The following is a 25,716-nucleotide window of genomic DNA, read 5'->3' on the forward strand; positions in this document are numbered from 1 at the left end:
TTTGATATTTGTTGTGTAGATGAAAAATATGATTTTGAGAAACTATTTTTTTTAATTTTTTGATATTGTTGAAAATAGGCAAATTAATGCCAAAAAAGGTGTTTTTGGTAAAAAATCTTCTTTTCATAACCGCTGGTCAGACAGCTTTGTTATTTGGTATACAGGTCCCTAGGGATAACCCAACTTAGATTTGTTCAAATTGTGATGAAATATGCAAATGTGTATTTTTAAGGAATTTTTTTGTCATTTTTGGTCAAAATTTGACTTACATTGTATGTAATTCTTGTACTGTATAAACCCTATCAATTCACCCAGAAAAAAATAATAATATTTTAAATAATTGAATTAATTAGGAAATCATCAAAGCCAAAATAATTTTAGTGTGGAATTATCAGAAAGTTCAACTTTTTTTGACAGTTCATAGTGAAATGCTTACCATCTTGGAGGATTAAAACATGTAAAGGCAACTTTCCTGAATCCCAACTTTGATATTCTGAACCACCATTTATGTTATCTAAAAGAAATTGCTCATAATAGTTTGTCATGATAGGGTGGTCAAATAAATAGAGATAGAGAAAGTTCTAATTTCCATTTATGGTTGACTTGGTAAGGATAAAATAAGATTACTTTTTGAGGAAAAAAATAGAGTGGTCAATTAAAAGAGTGGTCAAAGTGATATGGGTTTTTATGGTAAAGCTTGGCTGTAAGATTCCTCGTGCTATTTATAGCAATTATGCAATCTGTGTAAACAGTGCAATGAAAGTGTAACATGATTCCTTATAATGCTTTTGATGACCTTGAACTTCTTAAGTTTCAAACATTTGTCTTCAGTGTGCTTTCTCTGAGTACGTACAGTCTCAACTTATTCAACAGAACTTACTGGTTTACAAGTCCCTAGGATGACCTTAGTGAGATAATTTCATACAGTCAGGAAATACTTAATTTTGTATCCATGTCTATAGTAGCTTCAGGGACTTTGGCCCTATGTTTAAAAACTTTGATCAGCCATTTAAGTAGAGTAACACAATAGTACAACATTTTAATTTAATTAATATCAAACATGACAACAATAATAATGAAAGAAATCTAGTAAACTCAATTTGGCAGTGCTCCAATGATGGAGATGACAGATCACAACATGTGATTTTGTATGAAGTTAAAACTGAAGAATGCTTTCATGTCCACATAAACAGCAAGCAATTTCAATAGGTGTACATAATGTTCTGAGAAACAGCATTGCATTTGCTACAATATAACGGTAGTAGCAGAACAAAGCAGCGAACTAAAGAAATGCAAATATTGATAGATGTGATTTGTATTATGTTGTTTTTCATAAAACATGGAAACTTTATATCATAATTATTTTCAAGCCTGATTTTACTTGTTATGATCACTGGTAAATTTTGTTGCGTGTACCTCGAGAGCATAGGGTACAATCATCGTTCGCTCTAACTTCATGTCAATGGTGAGCTCATCCATAAGGAAAGTATGCAGCTTAAGACGAATCTTGCGACTCAATATTAATTAATAGCAATCCGTCAATCTACTGTCAGAGCTCAATGTCCAGTTTGGTTTGGTTTCAAAAATTACAGTTTTGTAAGATATCTTGATAATTCTACATATTGTCAAAATCATGTCTTTTTATAATATTTCTTCCACGTGAACACCACAACGTATACGCTAACTACAAATGTTACGATGCTTAAACACCTGGTAGTATATGTGTAAATATCGACGATGCACGATTGTGGACGAAACTCACGTAATCGGTGTGGATTATTTCAATTAAAGTAACAATGCACGAACATGACGTGAAAAGAGATACATATCTATCATTTTTCCATGCAAGTTTTATGAATTTGATATTAAGAATATTGCTAAATCTGACGCACCACGCTAGGAAATGGGGCAGGCCTCGGCAGATCGTCCATGTAGCCGACACGAACACGAAGTGGCAGGCCTCGCTACTTTGGTTTCTGTACCGTGTACGGTTTATGTTAAGATATAGTAGTGAACTGCAATTTTCAACAAATTATCGCCATACAAATTGCTTTAATAAATTAGCGAAGTACGTAGCAAGAGGTCTAGTTGTGAAATCACAGAGCGAACATGGAAGTACCCCCATGGAACGACTGACCACTACACTGTGAAGGCACTGTGGACTGACGACAACAGCCACAATGAACACGATTACATACACACTTCAAAGACATAAATGTACTTACTCGCATCGGCGGCGTTTTACATTTGAAGCGGTTTCCTGGCGTAGCTGCATCTTTCTTTTCACGTAGGATTCAAAAGGTCGACGACGCTGTTTACGATCCATTGCACAAAAAGCCAAACTGAAAAGTAACGCGTCAGCGCGTACAGGACCAATTCACATCGTTGGGGGCGCCCCCCGTCCCTCAGAGTGCAGTTTTTTACTCTCTGCGGGACGTCCCTCAGAGTCCTATATTTTACACAGTGCGGGACGTCCCTCAGAGTGCCATAAATTGCAGTTTGCGTGTCCCGCACTTTGTCCCTCACTCCTCCGTTTTTGATACCTCGAAATACCTCAGTCCGATCAAGGCTCCAACTTTATGTCTGGTATTTTTCAACAAGTAATGGATCAGCTAGGCATTAAACAGTATAGGTCATCCGCCTATCATCCAGAAAGTCAGGGTGCTCTTGAGCGATTTCATCAAACTTTGAAAAACATGATTAGGACCTACTGTTTTGACACAGAGAAGCAGTGGGATGACGGAATTCATTTTCTGCTCTTTGCTGTTAGAGAGTCAATTCAAGAGTCTCTTGGTTTTAGCCCCTTTGAGCTTGTATTTGGACATACAGTCCGTGGCCCACTTAAGCTTGTTAAAGAGAAATTCCTATCAGACGATGATGATTGTCTGAATATTTTGCAATATGTGTCAGATTTTCGTACAAAACTCTCTAAAGCATGTGAATTAGCCAGAGAAAATCTTGAGTCATCTCAGCAGTCAATGAAAACCAAATATGATAAAACACCTCAAAACGGAAGTTTGAACCGGGTCAAAAAGTTCTTGTTCTACTTCCAATTCCTGGCAAACCACTCCATGCTCGTTACTTTGGGCCATACCTAATTGATAAGAAATTGAGTGATTTAAATTACATCATAATAACACCTGACAGGCGAAAACAAAAACAGCTATGTCACATAAATATGCCTTAAGCCATATTTGGATAGGGATAATCCTACTATAACTCAGCCTGTCAGTGCAGTCAGTTCAACCATTATGAAGATAGTGATACTGAAACTGACTTGAGTGAAAATACTCTAAACTCAAAGCTGGGCTCGGTCAAGCTTCAGAACTCAGAAATCCTGGAGAAGCTGGAGTCTACAAAGTTGGCACACCTCCAGCCAGAACAACAACAACAGGTAAAAGAACTGCTCCACGAATATAAACACCTGTTTCAAGATGTTCCAACGAGGACAAACGTCATCTATCACGACGTTGATGTTGGGGACAGTAAGCCTGTAAAACAACATCCATACAGACTGAATCCAACAAAAGCGAAATATCTCCAGGAAGAAGTCAAATACCTGCTGGACAATGACTTTATTGAACCCAGTAAAAGTAACTGGAGTTCGCCGTGCATACTTGTTCCCAAATCAGATCACAGTTATCGTATGTGCACGGACTTTAGGAAGGTCAACACTTTAACAAAGACAGACACTTTCCCAATCCCGAGGATTGATGACTGCATCGACCGAGTGGGAAAAGCCAAGTATGTGACGAAATTTGACCTACTGAAGGGATTTTGGCAAGTCCCTCTGACGGATCGTGCTCGTGAAATATCCGCCTTTGTTACACCAGACGGATTGTTCCAGTACAAGGTGATGCCATTCGGAATGAAGAACTCTCCGGCAACGTTCCAACGGATGATCAACGACGTCATATCCGGGCTAGACGGGTGTGCAGCTTACGTTGACGACGTCATCCTGTATAGTGACACCTGGGAGGAACACATCAAGCTCATGCGGAAGTTCTTTGAGAGACTGAGTAAAGCAATGTTGACTGTCAACCTTGCCAAATCTGAGTTTGGTTGGGCGAGGGTGACTTACCTCGGACATACTGTAGGACAGGGTGAGGTAAAACCTGTTGATGCCAAAATCAGTGCCATTTCAAGTTTTCCCATACCAAACTGCAAACGACAACTGATGCGCTTTCTCGGTATGGCTGGTTACTACAGAAAATTCTGTCCAAATTTCTCCACAATTACTGAGCCTTTGACTTACTTACTTAAAAAGAAAGTAAAGTTTGTTTGGTCAGAGCAATGCCAACAGGCATTTGATACACTTAAAGCCATACTGCAAAGTGCCCCAGTGTTGTCTGCACCAGATTTCACTTTGCCATTCAAATTAGCTGTGGATGTTAGTGATACTTCTGCTGGTTCTGTTTTATTGCAAGAGGAAAGTCATGGTGTAGATCATCCTGTTTGCTATTATTCACGCAAATTTAACAAATCCCAGAGAAACTACTCTACAATTGGAAAAGAGTGTTTATCTTTGATATTAGCTTTACAGCATTTTGAAGTTTATGTTACTTCTTCAAATCAGCCAATAGTGGTTTATATTGATCACAACCCTCTTGATTTTCTGCAGAAATTTAAAGGCAAAAATCAGAGATTGCTAAGATGGAGTTTAATGTTACAGGAGTTTAATCTTGACATTAGACATATCAAAGGCAGAGACAATTTAATTGCAGACTGTCTCTCTCGTATTTAGAGCTTATTGTTGTTCACACTTTTAATATTACATTTGTAAAAGAAAATTTTTTTTGAAAAATTTTCTCTTTTGAAGAGGGGGTGTGTTATGTAGGTCATTTCCCCCACACTCATCATGACCTGAGTTCAATTAGTCTAGAACATTCACAAGGTCACTGCCCTTAGTGATCTCACAACCTTGAATTCAATTAGTCATGTTTGGAATGTTCTAGAAATTTATTAGTTGTGTAAGAGAGATAATTTTAGAACAGTAATTAGCATGTCAATAAAAGTTCTAGATTGTTCTTATATGCCTTGTATAAAAGGGACTTGCACAGCTTCCAGTCAGACTTTTGGGATCGTGTCTCTTGTGGTGTTACTAAACTCCAGCAGTAGTCATTCTCAAGACTTTTCAAGACCTTCACTGTCAACGCTGGATTTATACTGTGGACTTTGTGCAGCTTCAAGCCTGCAAGCCAAAGGACTGTTCATTCATCCGACTGACTGTTACAACTCTGAGACTGGAGCTTTGCCGTCCCAGCTGAGATAAGTAGTCTGTACACTTTTAAAGCTTGTACTCTATCCCTGACTTAGCAATTAGTTTTATTTTGAAATTCGTAATAAATTTTGTTTAAACGGAAACTGCTGAGTTCACCTTTTGTTCGTTTTCTCTGCACGTAACACCAGTAACTGGGTTTTTTTCATAGTGGTCCCATTTCACAAATTGGATTTGGCCCGGAAGTTTCACTGGAACTGATTCCTGGAGGCCAACTAGGACCGCGGCCGCGGTCCTAGAGTTAATTTTGAAGCCAACTGGGACTGGTCCTGGAAGCCAACTGGGACCGGTCCCAGAGGCCAACGGGGACCAGTCCCAGTTCGCTTCTGGGACCGGTCCCAGAGTGAACTGGGACCGGTCCCAGAAGTGAACTGGGACCGGTCCCAGAGTGCATTTTAAGCCAACTGGGAGTCCCAGTGGCGGTCCCAGTTAGGGTTTGAGCTACCCTTACATACCTGATGTCCTATATATTTAGTAGGGTGGGAGACCTTATGACAACACATGCTTTACCTCATTAATTATGCACACATCTAATTCTGGGCAAGCAAATAGAGCTAGAGGTCTGATTTTTGGCATATAGGGATTAATTAGCAATACGATTTTTTTTCAAAATGTCACATGACCTTTCCTCTGACCTTGATTATACATATATTTGCATAACTCAGTAACCACACGTTCTATACCCTCCAATTCTGATAGGATATTAGACCTTAAGATGTCACATCTTGTACCTCATTATTATGCGCATATGTATTTCTTGGCTGGCCAATACAGCTAGAGGTCTGATCTTTTTTCCCGATTTAGAACCATAACTTAGACATGCCTCATGTGTTTCAAATTGGGAACAACGACATAGACCTATGTGCCCATAGATCTCAACATACATGTATACACTCCAGTGATACTTCTTAATGACCACATTTCCCTGCCCCATCAAGACTAATACTCCCCTATTACAAGTGGGGACTATGTCATTGTCAATGACTTGTTCATTTACATCTTTAATAATTATACTAAGTGCAGAGATACAGTGTTTGCCACATGAATAATTGGGAAATGTATACAAAAGTGACCATACAAATCAGTAGATTAGCTGCCATACATCACATTTGATAGTACAGACATGTTAACAAACAAGCTGTACATTTTTAAGCCTAGAAGTGCAAAGCGTGTCAAGTATTGTGCGGTGACACTTGGGATAAAAAAGGACTGTTCTCTCATAAAATGTGTGATATTTTGCAAAGTAATATGAAATCCTAATCACCTTGACTTTTTTTCATAACAATGTACTGCAAACCAAAAAATTCACAGTTTCCTTTCGTAAATAAAATTCTGCATATAAAAGAGAAAACAGCTCCAATCAAAAATGATATAATCTTTTAACTTGTACATTTGTCATCTGCTCTATACTATGGCTGAGATTTTGCCAAATATATCCATAAAGGTAAAAGCATGGTGCAAAGGCTTGCAGCTGTAAAACACATCCCAGTAATGCATCAGTGAGAACACTCTGGGGAATGCCCTGGTCATTGCCACAGGTGACCTTGCATAACAAAGGCATTTTAGAATTGGAAGTTTGAAGAAGTTTCCCAGAGGTCATATCAGGTCGTATCAATTTGATGATATTAAGGTAGTATGTGCCTCTAAAGTGAAAGACTTATACATTTGCTCAAACTTTCCTTAAAGAATATTTGAACCATTCTTTTTTAAAAATCAAAAATTATAATTTGGGGTCACCATGCAAATTTTGGTACAAGAGAAACAAATTACCCAAGATTTACAGACATTTGAAATTCAAAATGGCCGCCGTCCCTGTGTTAACGCTATGGGGAAAAACAAATTTTTTTGATTTTCAGAAAATTAAGTCAGTGAAATGTTTTCTTATATCAAGAGCTCTAAAATTAACCTCTGTAAGTATCAGAAAAGAATTGTAAAAGTTTGTGAGTCTGAATATCTGTCCCTCAGGCGCATTCTACCTTAAAGGCTCATGAGCTGCAACTCTGCGAAATTTGTCCAACCTCCAATTTCCTCAGATATTCATTGCAATCTGCAAATTGAAAAATATAGTCATTAACTATGCCTTAACAAAGTTTGCTTGTGGCAGAATAGGCAAGAAATTGAACAGATTGTTGTTCATTTTAAATTTCCTGCTGTTCAAAATTATGCCATGTTATGTGAAAAATGGAGAATTTTTTTGTCAAGGTGGAGTGAATCACTTTCCTGTCCTTTCAGTGGGTTGCACCATGTTGTATTTGTAAAATTCAAATGTGTACATGCACCATTTAGGTTGTTTATCATGTACTGGTAGTTGTATGCAGGCAGCCATACTTTGGTGTGGCACCCGTTTATTATTTGTCTTTACTGAAACCTCCCCATGCAGTCCTACTGAGTGGATAGTTATATTTTGACTAAACATCTCTTAGTAAAAATATTTCAATGGACTAATTTTAATCTAAATATAAAATCATGAAAATAATGCCAAAAGTTGCAGCTCATGTGCCTTTAATACAGAATAATCAGAGTAAGAATGCCATACAGGGTTTAAGGTCTGAGGTTAGGTCTGATTGCCTCTTAAAACTTCAATATCTGAGGAACCGGTTAGTTTCCTCAGTCGAGGGACGGGGGCTGATTATTATTTGTAGTCTTCAAAGTGTACGGTATGCATGTACAGGATGTATGTGTATATGATACTATATGTATGAATGTACGTATGTATGTATGTATGTATGTATGTATGTATGTATGTATGTATGTATATGTATGTATGTATGTATGTATGTATGTATGTATGTATATGTATGTATGTATGTATGTACCGTATGTATGTACCATCTATATGTACGTACATACGTATGAGGGACTTCAGAATTTACTTCCAGGGGGATGCCGGAGAATTTTCTATTTTTCTTGTGATGTTTTTCCATAGTCCCCCTCGCAAATTATGGAAAAAATGTATGGTCCCCTGTTTAATATTTCCTAGGTTTTTCCATTTTTCCATGCCCCCCCAATATATTCCATGTGAGGGACTTCTAGGTCTGTTGCCCCATATCCATCTTTAACACTAACCAACATTCAGACTTCAGATCATAAAACAGCCAGCAACCATCGATCGCATACCCAACAATTTCTCAAATTTAGCTCACTAATTCCATTCATGCATCAGATATCAACTGCACATACACATCAATACAACCTCCTTTGTGTTAACTGTTCTGAATTATGTGGAAAATTATATTTTTATAATGAGCTAGTTAAAAAAGAATTATTTCCAGGACCCTGAAGTCTAGGCTAATGTTACATAAATTACATTTCATGGTGTTAAGTACTCTTTTTTAACTGCAATATAATATTAATATTTGTGACAAAATTTCTTCAGGCAGGACTATTGTTCCACTTACTGTGTTGGAGAAAGGTAATGGTTATACTTCAAATGTATGAAATAATCAGTTTTTGTTATGAATTTTCTGCAAAGCATGTTTTAATGAGTTTCAAGGTTTTTATGTTAATAAACAAATTTAGACACTATCTACAATAAACTTTTGGTCTTCAGTCTTGTTTTTCCTGCCTCTGTCATCTCACAGGTTGATGTCATTTCTAACGATGCATACCTTCATGTGAGATTATAAAAATTGCAATCTATTGAGGGTGTTTCAAATACTTTAATTAGTGAAAAATAATCTGTATATCTTAGTAATTATCCTAGTATTGCCTAGAATACCTGTACACCAAGTAAATCTGATGATTGATTGATTTCTTCTTTTAGCTCTTGGCGGTGTCTTGTCTCTTGATCAAACTTCTCAAAAGATCATGGTTAAATCTTGAAAGACGGATAAGATAATGAAAAAGTTGACATTGTAAGGTGTATTAGCCTGTGAGGATGAAGAATTTCACTTTATATTGCACCAACATTCACCCACTTGACCAACCTGACCATATTATTTGTATTTATACAGGTTTTAAAATACTGGCCACACATTAAGATACTTTACACAATCAGATGTCAGGACTGATAGTGTTGTCTATATTTCCAAAGCTTGCCAAAGTGAAATACTTTACACAAATGAAACTCTGGACTGTTCCTCACTGCAAGTAACACTTGGCTTTGAAAGTACAGTGATTGTTGTATGTATAATATAACATTACCGTATTACTCCAATCATTGCATTGAAAACAGCTCAACATTGTACAGTAGAAGTGTAATTGCAAGTTGGTACAAGGACATTGACCTATTTCATACATGCTCGTCAATTTGTTTCACGTTATGTAGCAGTATCATGTCAATTATTGAAGTTCGTAATTAGGCTGATATGTCAAGAAATACTGCATCAAATTTCATGAAACTTTGTACAGATGTTAAGCTCACATTGCTTTAACAGTGAAAAAGACATTTATCAGTGTCATTTTAATTAATTTGTAATTGCATATGTAATGAATTTTCCTAATTAGAGTGATATATCCACAAATACAACGTCAAATTTGATGAAACTTGATACAGATGTTGATCTCATAGTGTTGTAAATACTGCATCAAACTTTATGAAATATGGTACCGGTGATAATGTCCACGATTTTATCTATTCCCTTTTGTTTCAGGACAATAAGGTGTTAAAGTAACTACTCTGGGTTTATGAATAAATTACCAGGTTTCGTTTGGCAAGAATTTCTCTTGTTCTATCAATTTTACCGAAAATCTGAGACACCGTTTTACAGATATGTATTGCTACTGTGACCTGGTAAAAAATCAGACAGATCTGTGCACCCACTGCAACCTAATTTCTTTTGAAGTAACGCTTGTCAGGCCAAAATCAGAAGAGAGATAATCAAAGAATTGTGAAAACACCCCTATACGTACAAAAATCGATCGTTGATATGACTTTCCGGGTGATTTTTATTCATGTTCACAAACTTGCATCAAGCAGGAGACTAGATGTTTTGTATTTTACATCAGATACCCCTCGGAAGATCATAAATGGCGAGAAAATCGGGAGTAACTGACACAAACTGTTGGATGTACGAATGACAGTATGGATGTACGAGTAATGAGGGCGGTTTATTTACATAACAAACACTGCTACTGCTAATCTGTTTTTTCACAAATAAGAGTCTAAGCTTGTTACCGTAACTGTAAACGGTTGTCAAGCTCTATCAATCTGTTTCTCTTCAGTTTAGAAGTATCTCTTACGCCCGTCCAAGGCGAATTGTGATATTTTACGTTTGCGAGAGTCTCAGTGGACCACATTGATTTCGACATGGCGGCGTCATGGAAGCCATGGCGTTGACTATATTCAGGTTCGTCATTCGGCCCGTGCGCCTGTTGAACTTCCCCTTGAAGATGAAAATTTATGCATACGCAACGCTTGACACGTCCACCAGTTTCATTCACAAATTTGTTCACTTATCACAAACCTTCGCATCGGAATGAGCGTACTGTGTTAGACAGACTCTATCGCTGACTTTCACGTTGTAGAACTTACTTCGGGGAGTGAATCTGATAATACCAGCTTTCTCAACAGCATAAAGCAGACAACACTGGACACCATCAAAAGCTCTTTCATCGAGCATTTTCATGAATGTGGGTAAGTGTACATTTTCCTTGTTCATAAATTTTGGGCTTGTTACCACAAGCAACTTGTTCAGTTAGAGAAATGGGCGTATAGGCCTACCTTCCTTTGTTAGGCATCTTGTTTAGACAGTTGCGTCATTTTCCTGCATTATGTGTTAGAACTAAGTAACAGTAAACTTACACATCGTAATTTTACCTATGCAGTAGGCCCAATACAGTTTATGGTTCAAAAGCGCATTGGCTTTTGAGATTGCTACAGAAAAAGAGCTATTTCTATGTGTAAACCTTATTTCTGTGGCCAAAGTCTGTCGGTTAGCTAAAAAAAAAGAAATGTTTCTGGTCAGGTCTTTCTTTAAAAAATGGTGCGGCGACGCGCTTTTTCTTTTATTTTCATTTTTTCCCCTCAAGGGAGGGAGGAGGGTCAGTTTTATAGTTTTGTCAATATAGTCACATATATACAGGGTTTTTCGCTAAGCGCCGGCCACCGGCCATTGGCCGGCTACTTGCACTGACTGGCCGTCTACTTTTCCTCAAGCCATTACGATTATTTTGATTTTATACTCGTTCATGCCCATTGTAGGTAGATATTTGTCAATCCCTCGAGTAAAAAAGAGGTCAATTCGAAGTTGTTTCTAATGAAAAAATCGACGAACTTGCTGAGCAAATGGTCGTGACCGATCGAACATGGTCAAATATCCAGCGTTGCGTCACGTAACCTCAGTACGACGAAAGTACGTACGATGCTATGTACTCAACAGGACGCACGATGAGAAGTGGGCGTGACTATAGCGCATCCGGGACACACTTAGTAATTGTAATGACGTCAGCGTCACCAGTCACACTTTCCAAACGGATTCCATTATGGCGTCGTCGGCTAAGCGGACACGTCTTCAGGGAAGTGGGGGTCCGCCGAAATGGCGGAAAATTGAAGAGTTCTTTTTAAAAGGTAAGCTTTAAGCTTCGTTTTGAAGTTATGGACCTCTTTAGAAAGAATTTAGACCCGAGTTTCACTAATTTTTGTCGAAATAATTCATCGTTGGTCAACTGTGTGCAACGTTCAAGACCAAACAATCGAGAGATGGACGTTCATGTACGTGGGTTCGTTCGCTACGTTTTGTCAATTTTGTTGTACCTGAATTTTTATTTTGAATGTAGACTGCTATGGAGTATTGTTTGTATTAAGATGACAAATTATTATTAATATGATTTCAGTCGACAAATAGCAATGCGCACAGTTTACATCACAGGTTGAAACTTAACTGATGAGTGACGTCAGCGTACCCAGTTTCTGTGCGCCAGCTGATTGTAAACAACGGAGATTGATATTTCTTTTGTACAATTGTTTTTCAGGATAAGTTTTCAAATGACAGCGTAAGTAATAATACCTTTAAAATTCGGTGTGCCACGGTCTAATGGGATTGTTGTTTAAGTTGCACGTACCTAGTACTTAAATTTAAAACTGTAACACTGCTTTTTCTTTGTAATAACTTTACTTAAATCCTTACACTAGTCTTGCTGCCTATATTAACTCCTAAAGGTAACATACATTGTTTTTTGTGTGCTGATTTTACCTTACTTAGTTTGCTTCGCCAATCACAGTTACACTTGCATCATTTTTTCCCACTGCCTATCAAAACTTTAAAGTAAATATGGGTAATTTGCTCCCTAGCTATTATTGTATGGGTAGACTAGTGGTGATCTTGATAATTATGTTAGCATTTCCAATGATTTGGATTCTTCATTTTCCTATTTTTTTTTATCTCAGATGGGGCATCGAGTTGTGACAAAACCGTTCAGCCAGACACTGGCATTGCATCATCATCATGTGAAGCCTATGGAGCTTGGTAGAAAGCGGATTAAATTGTAACTGTAATAACATCATGCTACTAAATAAAAGGTTGAAACACTGAAATGAGTTGGTGTGAAGAATGATAATGTTGGGTCAAAGGTCAACATGCCCCCCCCCCCCCCCCCCCCCCCCCCCCCCCCGCGCGCGCAATTGGCCCCTACTTTGCAGCTATGGCCTTCTACTTCAAATTTTAGTGAAACCCCTGATATATTGTTCATGCAGTCACTGATCATGCCCCCCAAAGAACTTTCTCTTTCTCTTCAGCCATTTTGTTTGGTGTCAGCCACGGCCACCGGCCACAAACAGAAAAAAAGGGTGACGCGCTGTTGTTCAAGTGACGTGCGCGCTGACCAGAAACATTTCTTTTTCTTTTTTTGGCCTAAGCTAAACTCCCGTCAACGTTTTTGTAATTAGTCATATAACTCCAATATAACTTCACCAAATGTGATGAAATCTACTGCAGATACTGATACGACTGATATCTAACTGTAGTGTAAAGCATTTAGTAGTGTGAAATTAATTAAGGGTTCATTTGCATATTTAATGAACTTTGTAATTAGGTATAGAACTCTGAAATTACGGCACCCAAGTCTTTGAAATTGGGTACAGATATTGTTTTGATAAATATCTAATTGTACTGAGAAGCATTTGGCAGTGTCAAGTTAACAAATAGGTCATTTGCATATTTTATGAAGTTTTGTAATTAGTGATATAACTCCAAAATAACTGCACCAAATGTGATGAAATCTGCTGCAGATACTGATCCGACAGATATCTAATTGCGGTGTAGAGCATTTACTTGTGTGAAGTTAATTAAGGGTTTATTTGCATATTTAATGAACTTTGTAATTAGTGATATTACTCCAAAATTACAGCGTTAAATTTGATGAAACTTGCTACAGATGTTGATCTGATAAATATCCAATTGTACTGAGAAGCATTGAACAGTGTCAAGTTAATAATTAGCTCATTTGCATATTTCATGAAGTTTTATAAGTAGTCATATAACTCCGAAATAACTGCATCCAATGTGATGAAAACTGCTGCATATACTGATCTGTCAGATATCTAACTGTGTTGTAAAGCATTTAGTTGTGTAAACTTAATTAAAGGTTCATTTGCATATTTAATAAACTTTGTAATTAGGTATATACTCTGACATTACGGCACCAAATTTTGTAAAATGTCCTACAGATATTGATTTGATAAATATTTAATTGTGCTATGAATCATTGAACAGTGTCAAGTTAATTTAGGGATTATTTGCATATTTAATGAACTTTGTAATTAGTGACATTACTCTAAAATTACAGCATTAAATTAAATAAAAGTATACAAATGTTGATCTGATGGATATCTAATTGTCCCATGAAGCATTGAGCAGTGTCAAGTTAATTAACAGCTCATTTGCATATTAAATAGAATCCCTTATGAAAATTTTTAGCCTGCTGCACAGTGTTCCTGCACAGGTGCGGCACTAGTGCAACAGACAATTACTGTAACTCAACTGTAAGGCGACTTTTTTGCATGCAAATTAGCTGCTGCCGCACAGGCGCAAAGAAATGATAAAAACAGTAACTGTGCGGCAGCTTTGTGCAGGAACTGTGCAGCAATATACAGCAGGTTGCGGCAGCTCTGCTGTAAGGCGATTTATTCTCATGCAAATTAGTTGCTGCCGCACAGGTGCAAGAAGCAATGAAAACAGTAACTGTGCGGTAGCTTTGTGCAGGAACTGTGCAACAATACAACAAGTTGCAGCAGCTTTGCTGTAAGGTGATTCTTTCGCATTATACACATTAGCTGCACTGAGCAAATATATAGTGCAAGAAATGCTGAAAACAGTAACTGCAGTAACTTTGTGTTGGAAATGTGGAAGCCTGTGTTTGCACAATAGCCCTTTGAACTACAGAGTACCTGAAAGACTGTGCAGGAACTTCACAGAAAATTGTGGCATTTTGCAGGACAGCTACCAGGAGTAGGTAAAATTTGCGGCAAATTATTTTGCATGTTACTGCAGATTTGCCGCAAACTACAAAAATGCAAAATTTCCTTCATAAGTTGGCATAATTCCACAGCAGTCAGCTCTGGGATAAACTTTTACCAATTTCAGCAACAGTAAGAAAACGAAATACATTATTAAATAGACGAGAGATACTGAAAACCAAAGAAGCAACACAATTAAGTGACAACAAAATTTCTTGTATTGTACCATAAGTTTCAACGTTTTTATCTTTTCCAACGATATAATACGTTCAGCTCAGATATGTACACAGAAGTTGTAAAATCGCTTGTGTAAACATGGCCAATGTTAGTGACACCGTTGAAAACCTGACAGACTGTGGAAAGCACAAGATGTGTTTTATCCAACTAAGCTCTGAAATACCAGTTTCACAAGAAAAATGGTCAGCGCAAATAAAGTTATTGTTAAATAAAAAGACATAGAGAAAAAAGATTAAATTCAAATTGTCCCTTACCAAACCTGCAGACCTGCCAGATGGCTGTTGCAGATCTTCGCAGCTCGGCTGTAGCAGATCACTTGCAGATATCTGCAAATGGTCTGATTTTGTGCATATATAATTAGCTTTGAGCTGCAAATTGCAGCTCATGGGGCATGGTATGCAGATCAATGACATACACATGACAGCTCAAATGCAGCCCGTGACTTTTGACCTGCAGACATACAGCAGCTCATAGCAGACAACTTTCAGCCCATGACTTTTGACCTGCAGACATGCCACAGCTCATTGCAGACAACTTTCAGCCCATGTCTTTTGACCTGCAGACATACAGCAGCTCATATTAGACCACTTGAAGACATATAACAGCTAAAAATGGACATTGCTCATTCACCATTATCATACTGCATGTAATGGGTCATATTTTATTTGTACACACAAAAATATATTTATTTCTACCTCATGTCATGCTCACTTCAATGGCTCACAACAATACAACACAAGCAGCTGGAGATCCTCGTCACCCTGTTAGATAAATGTGACACACCTCATCAAAGTTACCATACCAGTGAACTAGCTCACATGTGAGTAAAAAAAGATAACACCTGATGTAGGATGAAGAAACACTCATTTATTACTAAAGGTTACGGGAAAAATTACACTGAATACAACAAAGGAAAAAAGTCTAAAACCTTTATGAAGCTAGCATAATGTTATATCAAAACTAGTACAAACTAGTCCAAGTTTACTGTCATGAACAACTGATGTTGGAGATATTGTGAGATGTTTACCTCAGCATTGTTTGATGAATCAAACTATCAACTTCTTCTGAGAAATTGTGAAGAGTTAATCTCAGCATTGTAAAATAGATCAAAGTTCTTGTAGTTTATTCAAATATTTCCAGTACTTATCAATTCCAACAAAAGTTATTCTGATGTATAGAATAAATATAGGAAGCTTTGAACAAATACCGGTAGTAGTAATGAAATTGAGATCCTCTATATGGAAAGGAAATCAAACTATATATATCAAGCAATACACGTTTGTTTGGCATTTAATGAGAAAGAAGAATCGCGAGGGTGTAATTTAAATAGATACAATTCACCCAGATGGACCATGGGAAATAAAAGTGTTACTTTATGTAAAATCACTTCGCAGCAAACATGTTTACAAATTCTGTTTACTCACTCAAACCAAGGGATTTCCATGCTGAAACGACACAATGCTACATGTAGGGCTACGCTCTAAATTTAATCGCTCGCGTTTTTGATACTTTTATAGTGTAAAACTGTTAAGTTTTCCTTCAACATGAAGCCTTAATACCAGTCACAGATGAACTCTGAAATGATAGAAGAATGAGAAACACAAGTTACTGAAATGTGAAAATATATGATTTACAGTGCTTAAGTGCAGACAAAAGGTTCACGTAGCTTTTAAATCCAGTAAGAATTTACATTAGCGAACTTATCAATAGCCAGTTAAGGCCTGTCGATTAAAAAGAAAGTGAAGCAAGACTGAACCATATTACCGGTACACAGTGTTTCATCTACACCAGGGTGGGGGGGGGGGGGGATTGGTCCCTTCCACTGGAATTTCGAGGAGATTTTAAAATTTTGGGGAACTTAACTTGTAACTTGTACGGGTTTATTTGCCCCGAAAAATAAGTTTGTTCACTAAATTCAAAAACAGGACCCATTGTGTGGGCCATTGACACCACAGTTTGCTTGTGACTTTCATTGCATGCCGTCTGCACTGAACACGTTTCTGTGACAATAAAGTCCGATTGTTCGTGTCGATTTTGCTATCATAATTATTTTCAGAGTGTATAGGACATCCATACAATGCATAAAAACTTCAGTTTGTCTCCTTTTCTCAATCGTACAGAGATAATGTGACACAGAAACCGTATCGGGCTAGGGCAATGAACTTTGTGAACGTACACGTAACTCTCAACTGGCAGGCTTTCATATGCAAAATCAGCGTACGGAAAATTTACGCGTGGTATATTGTTTCAACAGCATTTTCATGAAGCAGATCAAAAGCCTAGATGAAACACTGATTACATGGTGATCGAAAATCGGCAATTTTATTGATGACAATTGTGTTGGATTGACTGTGTATATTATTTCAGCACCCTGTCTTCTTGAACCGTACAATCGCAAATCGGCAGTTTTACTGATGCCTGGCTTGAACTTTGAAGCAACCAGATATCCTCGATATACTGAATGTAATCTTCAGAAAGTCTGTACAAATAAAAAACGCATATGAAGGAGATATGTCAAAGTAACTTACCTATAGTATCATTGGGATCGGTATGCGGTTTGCAATGCCGTTTGCAATTGCAGGCAATATATCCATGGTTTGACCTCATTTCTCCTGACGGCGAGACCTATTGGTACGTTGAATATGTCGTCAAGTATACTCGTTCAATTTGCTACCATTTTATCAAAGTTTGGATACCGTTTTAGGCGAATTTTCATCCAAAGTTTAGCAAAGAAACATGACAGAGTAACCCTGAAGCTAATTCAATACGTGTAGATTAACGGTCGATGTGTCTTGCCGCTAACACTTTGACCTGCGTGACCTGGGTCATTTAGCGAATCTAACCAATCGCGGACAACTTATCACATGATAAATGACGTCATCATGCGTGATGCAGCCTAACCAACAACAACATGCAACGTACACGTTTTTCTCAGGGTCTATGATTTGATGTTCGGACCTGTGGGGAGTAGTTAAGTAGCGGTGCTCGGATCTACAAATATCAAAGGTAAAACGGAGCACAGCTTAACATCGAATGAACAATGATTCTGAGGAAGACACGTTGATAATTATAAGGCAACTTCTCATTGATGCACAGGGCTTTCCCGGCGTTTTTATATGTGTGCCCTAGGATTACGCTGATAGACTACATGTACACCACAGTACGTGGTTTATCCCATGATGCAACTCGATTCGTACACACAGAGATCACCATTCTACCACCGAGGGCGCCATTACAAATATGACTAAAGCTGTCTAAAAATAGCCCCAGCTTAAAATTGGATAGAGGGAGTACGCGCGTTTGGGAGTCCTGTCATCTGGTTGTAAATATGTCATGTGGTTGTTGGCTGTGACACCCATATTTGGTTATGTTTCGATGTCAAAGATCAGAGTTGAAAGTCCAAGCATGGGTAATTCCTTGCATTCTTGATACCTTGTGCTAGCTCTGGTTGTCAAAGCACGTTTTCATTTGTGCCATTTCGAAGCAAGTGAGTACAAGTATAGTAGTCTGTTCGATTCTTGATCGTAGGCTTGTAACACAAGGATACGATTTCTCATATATCTCTGGTGTTAGCATGCAAGCGGTTTTAAAATTCAGGGGTCTTTAAAATTCAGAGGTCAGACGAAACCAGGTCTACATGACAGTTCCCCTCTGACTGTGTCTACATACATCAGTCATCATGATCGACCTCGACAGATTCAGCACTTTAGTGTTTGATCGTTATGGTCCAAAGCCGTACAAAGCTACTGTGCTTGCTTTTGTATTCATGGCACTGCTTCAGTAACAACGGTCGAAAATGCTCAAAGCATTATAAACCTGGTTGCATGGACACTCCGGCGCATCTCTCTTAGTGTGCTATGGCTGTGACTTCTAAGTTTTCCCAGTGGTTTATCATCTTTCTATGCTATCGCCAACTAATTTAAGTTGTCTAATCAAATATTTTTGCAGAATCTGCATTTGGAGTATGCTAGTCACCATGTGTCACCTGGTTGCACGGACACTCTGGTGCATCTCTCTTACTGTGCTAAGGCTGTGACTTCTAAGTTTTCTCATTGGTTTTCATCTTTCTATGCTATTGCCAACTGATTAAGGTTGTCTAAACAAATATTTTTGCAGAATCTGCATTTTGAGTATGCTGAGTCACAATGTGTAACCTGGTTGCATGGACACTCTGGCGCATCTCTCTTAGTGTGCTAAGGCTGTGGATGCTAAGTTTTCTCATTGGTTTTCATCTTTCTATGCTATCGCCAACTGATTTAAGTTGTCTAATCAAATTTTTTTGCAGAATCTGCATTTGGAGTATGCTAGTCACCATGTGTCACCTGGTTGCACGGACACTCTGGTGCATCTCTCTTAGTGTGCTATGGCTGTGACTTCTAAGTTTTGCCATTGGTTTTCATCTTTCTATGCTATTGCCAACTGATTAAGGTTGTCTAATCAAATTTTTTTGCAGAATCTGCATTTGGAGTATGCTAGTCACCATGTGTCACCTGGTTGCACGGACCTCTGGTGCATCTCTCTTACTGTGCTAAGGCTGTGACTTCTAAGTTTTCTCATTGGTTTTCATCTTTCTATGCTATCGCCAACTGATTTAAGTTATCTAATCTAAATATTTTGCGAGAACTGCATTTTTAGTATGCTGAGTCACCATGTGTCACCTGGTTGCATGGACACTCTGGTGCATCTCTCTTACTGTGCTAAGGCTGTGACTATATTCTAAGTTTACTCATTGGTTTCCATCTTTCTATGCTATCGCCAACTGATTTAAGTTGTCTAATCTAAATATTTTGCAGGAACTGCATTTTTAGTATGCTGAGTCACCATGTGTCACCTGGTTGCACGGACACTCTGGTGCATCTCTCTTACTGTGCTAAGGCTGTGACTTCTAAGTTTTCTCATTGGTTTTCATCTTTCTATGCTATCGCCAACTGATTTAAGTTGTCTAATCTAAATATTTTGCGAGAACTGCATTTTTAGTATGCTGAGTCACCATGTGTCACCTGGTTGCACGGACACTCTGGTGCATCTCTCTTACTGTGCTAAGGCTGTGACTTCTAAGTTTTCTCATTGGTTTTCATCTTTCTATGCTATTGCCAACTGATTAAGGTTGTCTAAACAAATATTTTTGCAGAATCTGCATTTTGAGTATGCTGAGTCACAATGTGTAACCTGGTTGCATGGACACTCTGGCGCATCTCTCTTAGTGTGCTAAGGCTGTGGATGCTAAGTTTTCTCATTGGTTTTCATCTTTCTATGCTATCGCCAACTGATTTAAGTTGTCTAATCAAATTTTTTTGCAGAATCTGCATTTGGAATATGCTAGTCACCATGTGTCACCTGGTTGCACGGACACTCTGGTGCATCTCTCTTAGTGTGCTATGGCTGTGACTTCTAAGTTTTGCCATTGGTTTTCATCTTTCTATGCTATTGCCAACTGATTAAGGTTGTCTAAACAAATATTTTTGCAGAATCTGCATTTGGAGTATGCTAGTCACCATGTGTCACCTGGTTGCACGGACACTCTGGTGCATCTCTCTTACTGTGCTAAGGCTGTGACTTCTAAGTTTTCTCATTGGTTTTCATCTTTCTATGCTATCGCCAACTGATTTAAGTTGTCTAATCTAAATATTTTGCGAGAACTGCATTTTTAGTATGCTGAGTCACCATGTGTCACCTGGTTGCACGGACACTCTGGTGCATCTCTCTTACTGTGCTAAGGCTGTGACTTCTAAGTTTACTCATTGGTTTTCATCTTTCTATGCTATCGCCAACTGATTTAAGTGTCTAATCTAAATATTTTGCGAGAACTGCATTTTTAGTATGCTGAGTCACCATGTGTCACCTGGTTGCACGGACACTCTGGTGCATCTCTCTTACTGTGCTAAGGCTGTGACTTCTAAGTTTACTCATTGGTTTTCATCTTTCTATGCTATCGCCAACTGATTTAAGTTGTCTAATCTAAATATTTTGCGAGAACTGCATTTTTAGTATGCTGAGTCACCATGTGTCACCTGGTTGCGTGGACACTCTGGTGCATCTCTCTTACTGTGCTAAGGCTGTGACTTCTAAGTTTACTCATTTGTTTTCATCTTTCTATGCTATCGCCAACTGATTTAAGTTGTCTAATCAAATTTTTTTGCAGAATCTGCATTTGGAGTATGCTAGTCACCATGTGTCACCTGGTTGCACGGACACTCTGGTGCATCTCTCTTAGTGTGCTATGGCTGTGACTTCTAAGTTATGCCATTGGTTTTCATCTTTCTATGCTATTGCCAACTGATTAAGGTTGTCTAAACAAATATTTTGCAGAATCTGCATTTGGAGTATGCTAGTCACCATGTGTCACCTGGTTGCACGGACACTCTGGTGCATCTCTCTTACTGTGCTAAGGCTGTGACTTCTAAGTTTTCTCATTGGTTTTCATCTTTCTATGCTATCGCCAACTGATGTAAGTTGTCCAATTAAATTTTTTTGCAGAATCTGCATTTGGAGTATGCTAGTCACCATGTGTCACCTGGTTGCACGGACACTCTGGTGCATCTCTCTTACTGTGCTAAGGCTGTGAATGCTAATTTTACTCATTGGTTTTGCTCTTTTTATACTATTACAAAGTGATTCAAAATCAAAATTTTATGCAGTCGTCTGCTTTAGGAGTATGCTGAGTCACAATGTGTCACCTGGTTGCACGGAGTCATGTGGTACATCTCTCTTTCCCTTATAAGGCTTTGTCATCTAAGTTTCTCCTATGTTTTGCTCTTTTCATGCTATTAAAAAGTGATTCAAGTTTTCAAATCAAAATTTTATGCAGGAATCTGCTGTTAGATCATGCTGAGTCAGAATGTGTCACCTGGTTGCACAGAGACTTTGCAGTGGTATAAAACTTGCTAATTAAGGGGCGCTGCACCCAACACAGGGTATTTTGCACCAAAATCACTTTTTTGTAGACATTCATTTAATTTAATGAAATTGTTAACCCAAGATTAAAATATTATTATTTGGGTTCATCTTCAAGGCTGTCAAGCAGTCGTAGGTTGCTTGATAAAGAAGTGTTAATTTTTGCAAATGTTTGCAAATCACCCAATTTCCTGGCTTCCCTATTCTTCCAATTTCAAGATTTCCAAACAATTTAACTCCATACTGACTTGGTCAAACTTTCTAAATTTTCACATTATTTTCTTTAAATGTTGTTAAACAAAACTTTTTTTGATTGGCAATAAAGTTCTTACATTTTGAATAAGAGGCATTTTAATTTGTATGAGGATCATGTACTGTAAAATATGTTCAGATGTAACCTGCCAAAAGAAGGAAATGACGACCATGTTAAAAGTGATATTTTATTCAAATCATATGTGTCACTGCCCATTGGGGCAACTGTTGTCAGCTCCACTTATACATAACCATTGCAAGACTAATATCATTTTTATATGCAAAGTAAAACATAAACTGTGTCTTTTGAAGGTTTATGGCATGTCTGTTGAAAACAGAGAGTATTAAAAAAAGAATACTTTTAATATGAAACGTCTGTTAACAGTGTTTATTCATTCTGATGTAATAATGGATTTCTGTTTGTTTTGACAGTATCTTTGAATGATATGACACTGCCTTAACAACAGATGGAAGAGGAATGTGAAAGAAACGAAAGTCAATGTAAGTAGGGTATTATGTTCATATGTTGCTACTCACATTGGTGTACCATTTTGTAGTTACAACTTGAGCTGTATCCTGTGAATGGTTTTGGGATAATTGTGTAAGTTATTATATTACAACTCTCAAAAATTTAGAGGGCCTGTAATGCTTACTTTTGATATTATTTTCATTATTTATATTTGTCCACTGTAAGTTGTTATTTTACTACAAAAAGATTGCTAAAAAATCAATATTTAGCTTGTCAGCATAGCATTTGAAATATACAAAAATGTATTATAGTATATCATTCTATATTTCTATTTTTCCACTCAGGTTTGTTGTAGACTACATCACAATTGTGTTGTTGGAGGAGGCTGAAGTTACCTTATGTCAAGGAAAAGAATGGTTATGCTTGAAGAAGCAAATAAACTCTAGTATTGCCACAGAAATCTAAAGATACTGTTCTGCAGGATAACCTTATTGACATTGTTCATATTGTTATGAAATATTTTAAAACTTAAATTTTAAGGCAATTATTGTCATATTTAACCAAAAATATCATTCAAAAGTTCTGCTCAGACACATTAATATTGATTATACATGTCCTTAGGATGGCAGCAATAAGATTTTGTAAATCGTGCCAAGATATGCAACTTTGTATTTTTGAGATTATTTTTGTCATTGTAGATCTATTTTTCTTCAAAACTCCTGTCAGACTTTTTGATATTCAGTATACAGGTCCTTAGGATGACTTAAGTCAGATATTTTTATACAGTGAGAAAATGCAAAATTTTGTATTTTTGGAGCAATTTTTGTCAATTTCGGTCAAAAAGTGCTTTTGTCTCATTGGTGTTTATCTGATAGCTTTGCATTTCTTATAAAAATCCCTGGAGACTACTAAGCCAAATCATTTTTCAAACTGGGGGAACCAATGATTTTTTGTTTTTGGAGCCAATATATTAGTCCGCAAGCTTGAATGACCTATTCCAACCCGGAATACCTTGTAAATCAATTTTGAAGACACTGAAAATAATGTAGTTTTATTTGATGCCAATTTGTAGTGAAATATGATCTAGAAAAAAGTTGTGAGCTTATGTTTTATGTAGTGGATCAACTTTAGCAAATATTTCATGGAGGAAAACCCCATACACTGATGAGGGATTTCAATCCACAAGAAGGCATATGGCAAGATGCACCATACCAATAAAACAGACTCCAGTTTATTTGTATCAGTTCCAATCATTATGTTACATAAACAAAAAAACCTGTCATGGTATCACTTAATTAAGTAAATCTTCACAAAGATGAAGGCAGCCGAGTGAAATCATGTGTAGATTGAATAAGATGAGTGATGAATGATAATATCAGGTAACTTCACCACACAAACTTACTTACACAAACTTGTGTATAACTTAACTCTGAGTAAATCTTAACATTTCAAGCAAGGACCATCAAATTTTTATTGTTGATCTACAAAATTGTAAAGTGGCTGTTAAAACGGAATTCTGCCCATGAAAATTGAAAGTTCAAACTCTTTGCAAACACAATAGTATTTTGAGTGAATAAGTGGAAATAGGAATACCTCTTTTTGTTTGTCAGATAGGAGCAATACTGTGCCCTTGGTGGTATATTTTTAAATGACTTGCAGAAATTGATATTTATTACTGTTGTTATTATTGCTAACTGTTGTTTTGCCTGATTGAGGAAAATAATCGCAATCATACCAATCCATAATCCAATAACACTAGGTCAAATTTGTAAGACAATAGTTGTAAACATAGACACAAAACAGCACAGAACAGACAGTAAATAGACGGTACAAACAAAGTCAAATTCATGAAAGAAAGATATATGGACCTCTGGCCAAAAGACCAAGAAGTGATGTCAGGTGTTTCGAAAATAGTAAGCGCATCCTGCCCCACATGTGGCACCCGCCATATATCAATCTGTAAGTCAGATAGGTAGTGGTCACTAACTAAGGCCCAATGTCACCGATGCGATCAGTGATCATTTGTCGAAGAGAGATATTGTATTTATCTACCAGCTTGCGATACCTGCCAAAAAAAGCGTTTGAATGTAGAGACAAGTCTTGCTCTGGTGTAACCTTGATTTAACAGTTTGAAAGAGAGATGGCCATGTCTCTCTACAAAATCACCATATGAACTGCATGCTCTTGCATATCGTATAAGCTGGGAAATGTATACCCCATAAGCAGGTGAGAGTGGAATATTACTGATGAGGTGTGGAAAATTAATTATACTAAAGTTGAAATCATCTCTCTTGTCATATAGCCTAGTAGAAAGGTGACCATTGGAGTCAAATTCAAGTAAAATGTCCAGATATGAAGCAGAAGAGGCCGTTTCTGTAGTTTCTTTAATCTCCAATTCTGGAGGATAAATCATAGCGAGATGTTTACTGAATTCAGAGTTATTCAATGAAATAACATCGTCTATGTATCTAAATGTTAGGTTGAAAGTACGAGCTACAGAGACCTTTTCTGCTTGATAAGGTTCTGGATAAATTCTGCCTCGTATGAGAACAGAAATAAGTCGGCAAGTAAGGGAGCACAGTTAGTGCCCATGGGAATTCCTATACACTGTTGGAAAATGTGTCCTCCAAATTCAACAAATATGTTGTCAATGAGGAAATCAAGCATACTGATAATGTCTTTCTCGGTATAAAACACTTTAGCATTAGTTGTATTTTTAACAAAATATGTAGAATTATACCCTAATACCACATATTTGTAACGGCGTGAACCGTTTTTGTAGAAAATGCTTGGTTGATGATGTTTTTCAAGCGTTCTTTCAATTTATCATGTGGTATTGGGTATACAATGTGGAAAAATCGAAAGGTGTGTGAGGCACACACCTAGCTATCCTATGGATTCTCTTGAACATTATCACAGTACAGCTACATGAGATACCAGGCCGCTGCTAGTTGAAACGCCTATTTGTAGGAGTTTTAATGACTGCTAAGCTAGTACGAATTAGTAATGTAGATATTGTGAGTTCAAGACTCATAAAATGCATCAGCAAGACTGCATCAAAGTTGACCACTTTTACCGTACATGTTGTTCACAAATTAAGGCCATCAAGAATATTTTTATGGGTCTTTTAGAGTAATTTAACATAAGGGCCTGGGGGGGGGGGGTTCAGAGGAATGTGAGGGTAGTCACTCA

The 25,716-nt window shown here is 37.5% G+C and overlaps 2 long non-coding RNA genes across 2 annotated transcripts in view; both read left to right on the forward strand.

Annotated features, from left to right (window-relative positions):
- LOC139144170 (uncharacterized) overlaps positions 1–22,547 on the forward strand; it is a 69,246-nt gene extending 46,699 nt beyond the window's left edge. The window contains exons 2-3 of the long non-coding RNA XR_011554774.1: positions 17,916–18,396; positions 22,488–22,547. This is a non-coding gene — a long non-coding RNA (uncharacterized lncRNA). The remainder of the gene's footprint in view (positions 1–17,915; positions 18,397–22,487) is intronic.
- On the forward strand, positions 11,367–12,711 carry LOC139144168 (uncharacterized). The gene is made up of 3 exons (XR_011554772.1): positions 11,367–11,786; positions 12,191–12,211; positions 12,606–12,711. It is a non-coding gene; the product is annotated as an uncharacterized lncRNA (long non-coding RNA).
- Positions 22,548–25,716: the final 3,169 nt, after the last annotated feature.

This window comes from Ptychodera flava, chromosome 11 (assembly GCF_041260155.1).
Source record: "Ptychodera flava strain L36383 chromosome 11, AS_Pfla_20210202, whole genome shotgun sequence".
NCBI classification, from domain to species: domain Eukaryota; kingdom Metazoa; phylum Hemichordata; class Enteropneusta; family Ptychoderidae; genus Ptychodera; species Ptychodera flava.